Source organism: Toxorhynchites rutilus, chromosome 3 (genome assembly GCF_029784135.1).
Source record: "Toxorhynchites rutilus septentrionalis strain SRP chromosome 3, ASM2978413v1, whole genome shotgun sequence".
NCBI lineage: Eukaryota > Metazoa > Arthropoda > Insecta > Diptera > Culicidae > Toxorhynchites > Toxorhynchites rutilus.
The window spans coordinates 270247806-270256877 of NC_073746.1; the positions used below are offsets into that span (position 1 = coordinate 270247806).

A 9072-nucleotide genomic window follows, 5' to 3' on the forward strand; every position below is an offset into this window, starting at 1 on the left:
TGAAATACTGTTTTTTATAAAAATTAACAACGCGTATGTATGTGTATGTATGTATGTGTAGATCGTTGAAATATTTAAACACATTACAGGACATAAGTTATTAAGTGGTCCGAAAAATATTTTTTTTCCACTTTTTCCCAAAAATGACAAATGAAAATTAATAACTTTTGAATCACTGAATCGATTTAGATGATCGACTTTTTTTAATTGACCTAGCCTTTTATTAAAAAATATTTAACTTGCGAAAAAAATAATTATATTTTAGTAATTATTGATTGTAGTCGTTTTTTATTTTTTTATGACTTTCGACTAGAGGGCGCTATATTTTTTTATATTTTTTCTTGAAAGCTGAGGATTTTTTACACAACATATCTCGATATCAGGGTTGCTATTTTTTCGTTTTTTAGATATGATTTTAAAAAAATCATTTTTCCCCATTTGTCCAAAAATAACTTTCTGCAAAAAATCATAACATTTGAACTACTGAACCGATTTAGATGATCGATATATTAAATTGAAGCCAATAAGCAAAATTCACACTTGCGGGAAGATTGGATTCTAGTAGCATAGGTCTAGTTTAGTCACATATGAATATTGATCGAAGACTTTAAACATGTTAAATTTACATAATTCTAACTTAAAAACGATAATTATAGCATCTCTGATATCGAGATATGTTAGGTAAATAATCCTCAGCTTTCCATAAAAAATATAAAAAAATATAGCGCTCCTATCTTTAACCGAGAAAACTATGAAAAACTAACTAAATCAATAATTACAAAAACAAAATTCAATTTTTTGCGCAAAAGTAATATTTTTTCAAAGAAAAATAACTCGTAAGCTTCAATTTGATATGTCGATGATATGAATTGGTCCAATAGTTTGAAAGTTATGACTTTTTGTAGTGGGAAAAATGGGGAAACATTGTTTTTCGAACCATCGATTAGTTTTGAAAAATCATATTTCAAAAACGAAAAAAATAGCATCTCTGATATCAAGATATTTTATGTAAAAAATTCTCAGCTTTCAATCCATATTAAAAATAGGATCCATATTATATGCAAGTTAAATATTTCTCAATTAAAGCTCATTGGCTTAAATTTGATATGTCGATCATCTAAATCGGTTGAGTGGTTCGAAAGTTATAAATTTTTGATAAGTCATTTCGGAAAAAGTGGAAAAAAATGATTTTTGGGATCACCCTAAAATGGAAATGGGCACCCTAATGACAAATTAAAAAAATACGAGTTTAATGTTTTGCGATAAAGAACAAAATTACCACTTTTGACGAAGATCTGAGAACCACTATATTAGTTTGGCATGGAATGGCTGTATATATATATACAGAATACAATCTTACGTGCATCGTGATGTACAAAGTATTAATGAATATGTGAAAATTAACGTTAAAAGACATTTCTATAGATCTGCACACTTTTACAGACTTTTCCACATTTTTAACAGACATTCACATGTTTTTACGGACTTTTTTTAAAAATCATCTGGCAGCTCTTCCTTCCACTTTTTATCGAATATTTCCAAATCGCAGGAGTAAACATTTACGTGACTCTGATTTTGTTTGTTTTTATTACGTTCGGAAAAACGTTATGACAAAGAGAGGGGACATTAAAAACACGTTGCTCAGTGAAAGGCTGAGATGCTCTTTCAGAGATGCAATGGTTAATTAAACAATTGACGGAAATATGTAGTTCGTTCATTTTATAATTTTACTTATTTTTGCCCTTGACAACAATACCTCTTTTATAGTGTTGATTATCATAAGAAAAATAACACTCCTGATCGTTGGATCTCTTTTGACATTTCAATTGGATCTTTTTTGACAGCCGTTTTGATTCAGTCCGCACTACCTAGGATTTGGATCGAAAAAAAGGATTATCAACATGTTCGGATCAAGTTCAAAGTTACAGAGGCTCGAGCTCACGTATGAATGCTTCTTTGTATTTCCCACGAATTGACCAACTGATTGATTTTCTCCGTTTCCGATCAATTTGCTTATAAACATATTTAACACTATTTGCTTATAACCATATTTAACACCATTCTATCCTGGATTCCTCGAGGCGAGAAAGACGCACCACGCTAGATATGGGGTACAGACTAGGGGGGCGTTGCTGATTAATGGTCGGCTGCATCCCAATAGGAAGTATCCCGTGTCGGGCACACGTACAGAGCATCGAAGACTGCAACATACCAATTATGAGAACACTTGTAATACTAACCTCGAGCCAACCGCGAGTAATCGGTTACATATTACTAACATAGTTGTAAGACAAAAATTGTCAAAATATTGGACTCCCGGCCGCGTCAGGCTAACGCCACATGTGCCTTAATAAAATATATATTTTGGAAAAAAAAAAGACGGGTGGGTAATGTCGGGGACATAACCGGAGTGACGTAGGACTATACAAAGGGGACAGCTTTTGCTAAATATATATTTTAAATATATTGTTTTATTTTCTTCTGCTACGTGAATACCTACCTATCTACCTGAAAAATGGATTAGTTTACTGTTTACTCTTCATCAATATGTTGGGGGTTCTGCAAAGCACCTTTGGTGTTGTGTTTTTGCGTTTTTTTTACAAACTTTCTCATTTTTTTCTCGCTGTCTTATAGTTAATTCTTGATTTTTTTCCGAAGGCTTTGTACTTATTAAATGTTCAACGCCGGGCATCTTTCGTCGTATGCACATATCGTACAATCAAAATGATGGCTGTGATACGGGATGCATAGGTGGTCATTAGCTCATTCACTATCATATATTTCACTATTGAGCACATTACCGTACCTTAAACTGTTTCCGTGTTTCGGAGACGAATGAATTGTAAGATTTGTAGTTTCCGCAAACAAAGTAAATAAAAATGAACTGAGGTTTTGGAGACGAACTCTACGATCTGTCGAGAAATAAACGAGCTATAAGCGTTCTGAAAAACCAACAGTAAATACATGGACGAATGACCTTCGGATTAAAGCCCTTTAAAATAAGAACAGAGGAAATACATAGAGGCGAATGGACTGCAAAGTTCAAAGCCTCTTAAAAACAAAGAAAGAAGAATAAGGAAATACATAGCTCATCATGTTGCTCCTTAGTTATTTTTCTATACAATGCAGATGTAACGTCATTCATTTTTCAACATTAGTTATCAACCAAAGAAAGCAGTTCTTGCTACCGAGAAAATTCGTTAATGCCATCCTGCATACAATGTGTTGTAATTTGAAGCCATTTTTAATTCGGAAACCATGCATGGGTTTGTGAAAACTGAATGATCAATTTAAAAGACCCCAACCACCAATAAGTTCAAGAACAAGATAAACAAAATAAATCAGTTTATATTATATGTCATATTATGTCTCTTTAGAATGCATTGGTATTGTGAAAAACTTTCAATAACTCTTCTTTGAAAGGTTTAATGGCCCTGAAAAGTGCCGTGTTTTACGGTGGCTGGTTTTGCCACCAAAGCAGTCTGTATAAACAAACTTTTTCCTTCTTCTACCTGCTTCCGTTTTGCGATTGCGTTTGCCACTCGCTGAAACTAGTTGTTGCCACCGAACCGAATGTGCTCTGTTCTGTTCGGTTTTGCGGGTTTTTTATTGTTGTGAGCAGCTTTGCAAGCCAACTCGAGCACTCCGGCGGCCGAAATTCTATAACCGCTGTTAGGTATACTGGTGCTCCGGCACTAATCCGTTGATGCGATGTGATGTGAAACCATGCCACACAACCACACTGATTTACGGTTTGAAAGAGAATGATATATTTTTCAGCGGATCCGCGCGTTTTTTACTTTAGCGGTACACGCTCACAGGATAGAGACAAATCGGCAGACTCAGCCAAAGGGGCGAATCCAACAAGACGAACGAAAGAGCGTTAAAAGGCAGCGATGGCAAAAAAATACATTCATTACGATTTGTTCGCTCGTTGGATTCACATGCAGGCTAAAAAGGGTCCTTTTCAGGATCACAAAATTATCTTTAATCTAAAGAGTTTATTGTTTTGTTATCACTCGATATCCCCATCTTGTTCGGCTAAACCTTCCTGTTTAGCGATTGCGTTTGCCACTCGCCACAGCTTTCACAGTTGGAAAATTTCTTCCCATCCAGCTTGTGACATGTTGTACAGTAAATTACATTTAATGCGACATGCCGAAACACCACTCAGTGTCGCATTGGAGGCGATTTTAACCTGTAATTGAACATTTGCGATGACAGTGGTACAGTGTCGACTTTCGATGTGGGGTCATAATTTGGACCTCGAACTTTATGTTTACAAAAATGTCCAACTAAATATGTCGCATTACAGGTCCGTCCAATTAGCTGAATGTCGAGCTAAATGTAAATTACTGTACTTTCAATCTAGAAGCAATTTAAAAATTAATGAATATTGAATAATCGGGAAAGTCCCCAACCATAAATAAGCTCAGAACAACTGCCAAATTCACATACTCATCATATACTGGCAAACAAATTATGAAAAAATCAATTTGTGTTTTATTATTATTTTGGATATTATTTTAGAAAGCATTGAACTGTATTTCGTAAACTCTTTTTTGAAAGATTTAATGGCCCTGATAAGCGCCGTGTTTTATGGAATTTTAGAAAACTTAGTACTCGTGGTTTTGAAAAAAAAACCATTTCGAACGCCCTCGATGCCGCCTTATTCTGGATTTGCCACCAAAGCAGATTGTATAAAGAACAAACTTTTTTCTTCTGCTACCAGCTGCCGTTTTGCGATTGCGTTTGCCACTCGCTGCAACTGCCTGTTGTTGTCTTGATGTCCACCGAACCGAATGTGTTCTGTACTGAATGCGGGTTTTCTTATCGTCGCGAGCAGCTTTACCAGCCAACTCGATCACTTCGACGGCCGAAACTATATAACGTCGGCTAGGTGGACTGGTGCACTGGTACTAACGCGCTCGGCCTAGCTACCCTTGCGGGGAACTCCAGATCAACACGGTTCGAGCGGGATTTTGCCTTTCCCTTCACTTTTCCTCCTTTGCCTTGGGTTGGTTTGTTGAAGTGTTTTGATGCGAACCGATGTGGTGTACGGTTTGAATGAGAATGATCGTTACGGCAGCGGAGCGGGGATTTTTAAGCTGACTGGCTGGCTCGAGAATTACGCATGTGTGAGACAGCGACCAATGTTTCGTTCATTTTTTTCTTTTTCCTTTCCAATGGTGCTTCATTCTATTTCGCTGCTGCTCTGGTTGCCCGTTTTGGTCGGTACGATTTGAGGAGCACAAAATGGACCAATCAAAAATGGGCACATAGTGCATTTGGACAATGCTTGATATTTCACAATTATTCAATTATTTATCTCAAGAAAAATGAAATGTTATTTATTATGATAGATGCGTAGATATATTTCCTATCAATTGATGCCAAAACCATTGCGATATATTGAGAAATGCTCGAGTTATAAGCGTTCCAAATCTTGCATTTTTTCCTACTTGTTCAGTGCCTAGATTTCCATTTCACCCCCTATATCTTCCGGTTAGACGTAGTCCTACGTCAAAAATATTTAACACTAGATTGCCCAAGCAAGTCATTTTGACTGCTTTTCAATTTCAATTAGAAAAATAACTATGACACGTTATGACACAATTTCTCAAAATGTTAGCAATCTAGTGTTAATTTCTCCGCAGAGTATTCAGGTACCCGGAAATCATAACTGAGGGTTGGTTGTTTTTTTCTGGCTGAATATGTTCTTGATTTCAACATAGTCAACCGCTTTTTTGACGGAACTAACCAACGATTAAGGATGTCTGCACAAGAATGTTGATTATAGTCTAATTCTTCACGAGACCGGCATTCCAGGGGTAAAAAGCACAAAGCCTACATGGGAACATACTCCTCCTCATCCGGCCATACAAACGCAATATGCAATTTGCACTGTTGCTGTGGAGCTTTTTGAATCATCAGTCTGCTTCCATTGATATTGATCATAGCCATAACAGAAAATTCTATTTTTCTCCGTGCATATGGCTTCGAGGTTAAAAGTAAATATTTTTATATGAAGACACATATGTTCGCATGTTATTAATGTAGAAAAGAGCATAATTTTTGTAACTACTTCGCTAAAATAATTATTTAAACCAAACTCAATCTTGTCATTCCATATAAATTTTATGCGATCTCTTTTGCCTGCCCAACAGATTACTAATACATATGCACGGTGCAAGCACCCTACTGAACAAAAACGAATTCGCTACACTAAGAGGAATAGTCAGTAAATACGACGAATTTTTTGGTACATGTTACCAATTCTCTAGTCATTTTCTACCCTACTAATCATTGGTACATATTACGAAAGAAAAATGGTAGGCACAAACGTCAAACAAACTACGATTTGTTGGTCCAACATTGGTGCAATATCAGTGAAAATTTTGCTTCTCATTTGTGAGAGATAATCACCAGGGATAATAAAAATGTTTTTTAATAATTATTTTTAATTTAAAAAATTCTATTTGATTACATTTAACTCCACATACTTAGAATACATTATAATAATAATATATAACTTATTCTATGAGCAGCGTACACGAGGAAAGTTCCCTTTCCTCTTCTTGCTGCATCGCTCTAGTTTACATTATTTAGGGAGTGTCGGTAGAATTTAGGGAGTGTCATCCGCATTTTCTTCTCTCGTGTCTCTATGAAGAAAAGAAATACATATGTTAATAATATTAAATATGTATATATATAATGAAACGTAACATCAACAAAATGCTTACCTCCGAATCGCTTCATCTCCAAAATAGAAATGGCAATTGCAAAGTGCGCACATCACAGATGTTAGGTATGACAAAAAAACAAAGTTACTAATGGTATGAAGTAAAATCTACGAATCTCTGGTAGGAACGTTCATTGCGTCTGACATCGCTTTTACGCAATTTTGGTAATATTTACAAAACATTTGTATATTTTACCAATGTTTTGGCTACTAAAGATTTGGTAGCTGCTTTTACTAAAATATTTCTCCAGTGTATATATAAGCAGCTACCCAGGTATTCTGTTTATATCCTCGCTTTAGTATTGGTAAATAAGTAAACCGATTTCTGGAATTTGTCAGGTAACAGGAAAATATCTTTTTCTAAAAGCATTCGATGTACCGTAACGATGTGATTCGTGCAAAACGTGTGCAGTTAGCACTCGTAATTCTGCAAACTGTTACTACCTGTGTGAGTACATCAATGTATAATGATAAAAGCATACCTGTAGCATCGTTCAAAGCGTCGGTTTCACTACACCATAAATTTCATCTGTATTGGTGTTTAGCTACCCAGCAGTTCGCAGCTCTTTCAATCGTATCCTTATAAATAGTGTATTCATCGTTCTGCTGTACAATCGATTCAGTGCAGTGCGTCAGGATACATAAGCAGACGGTGATTATACGGTGATATTCAACTGTAGCCAGCAAATGCACATTGTGCTTAAGTTACATAATTTTGCAAGTGCTTTGTGATAACCGAATTTATCCATCACGTATTAATGCTGGACAATATTTTATTGATTCGAATTCGGATCAAGAGATATTTGGATGGAAGAAAGTGCTGTGAAAATTTACAAAATGGTCCTGAAGATTACACTCTTTCTTGCTCATATGTTGAACTGCGATGGCCGATTGGGAACGAAAATGATTGACGCGGTTATGAGCGATAAGCGCTGCAAAATGCATCGTTCAAAATTATGATTTCACACCGATTCTGACTAAATGTGCAGCCACATTTTTCAATATCATAATGGCCGCCGCACTTAGTGAAGCGATGATGTAAGCTAGTGTTTGTGCATGATGCTGCAAACCAGGTAAGTGTGTCGTATTCAAAGTTGTCAATGTGGATGTAATTTAATTTGACGTTTACAAAAAAAAACTAACGAATCTCTTAAATTTCCTTTTCTTCTAATAGGACTCAACCGGCTACAATGAAAAAACGAACAAGTTCACTGTTGGTGGAATGGAGCAGTTGCGATGAACCTGGAGGGCGCTCTAAGCGCTTGCTTTCACACATCCAAACCCTCTACTATAGTTGGACACGATGCATCTAAACAACAAAACATGAATCAGTGTTCTATTCAATGAAATCGGGGAAAGATTATCCTAGCGAGTATTCAAACATTCAGTTATTCAGATTGTATTTGATATTTATTTTTTCTAAAATGAGCCCAAAGCATTGAAAGCAACTCAGGTTTTATAAAAGGTAATATCAAAGCTCTAAATATCGACACAAATAACTGCACACAAGGCGTGATCATAAGAAAAATTTCAGCAACGAATTAAGGTGAATGAAAAGCCATGTTTATCTAAAAACATTTCACTTTTGGTAGGAAATATGAATGCGTGATGTCGAATTATTTACTTCAAAACATTATTTAGGTGGATATAGAATTTTACACTATGATTGAGTATTACAATAATAAGACAAGACAGGTTTGCGTGTCTCTTCAAAACTAGGTCGTTCTAGAATATTTTAAAATCTTGTCTTACCACTATAATTTCGGATATGTTTTAGAAATTCGTTTTTTGAAACGGAATGGCTCTAAATGTCAAACTCAACCACTATAATTTCGGATATGTTTCAGAAATTCGTTTTTTGGAACGCAGCATGTCTTAAAATGCCTCTGTGTGTCTCTTCAAAACTAGGTCGTTTTAGAATATTTAAAAATCTTGCCTAACCACGTTAATTTCGGATATGTTTTAGAAATTCATTTTTTGAAACGAAATGGCTCTAAATGCCCAACTCAATCACTATAATTTCGGATATGTTTTAGAAAATCGTTTTTTGAAACGCAACATGTCAGAAATGACTTTGTGTGTCTCTTCAAAACTAGGTCGTTTTAGAATATTTAAAAATCTTGTCTAACCACTATAATTTCGGATATGTTTTAGAAATTCGTTTTTTGATACGAAATGGCTGTAAATGCCAAACTCAACCACTATAATTTCGGATATGTTTTAGAAATTCGTTTTTTGAAACGCAACATGTCTTAGAAATGACTTTGTGTGTCTCTTCAAAACTAGGTCGTTTTAGAATATTTGAAAATCTTGTCTAACCACTATAATTT

At 35.3% G+C, this 9072-nt stretch overlaps 1 long non-coding RNA gene across 1 annotated transcript; it reads left to right on the top strand.

The window, feature by feature from the left end:
- Positions 1–7079: 7079 nt before the first annotated feature.
- On the top strand, positions 7080–8139 carry LOC129778537 (uncharacterized). The gene is made up of 2 exons (XR_008743453.1): positions 7080–7815; positions 7917–8139. It is a non-coding gene; the product is annotated as an uncharacterized LOC129778537 (long non-coding RNA).
- Positions 8140–9072: the final 933 nt, after the last annotated feature.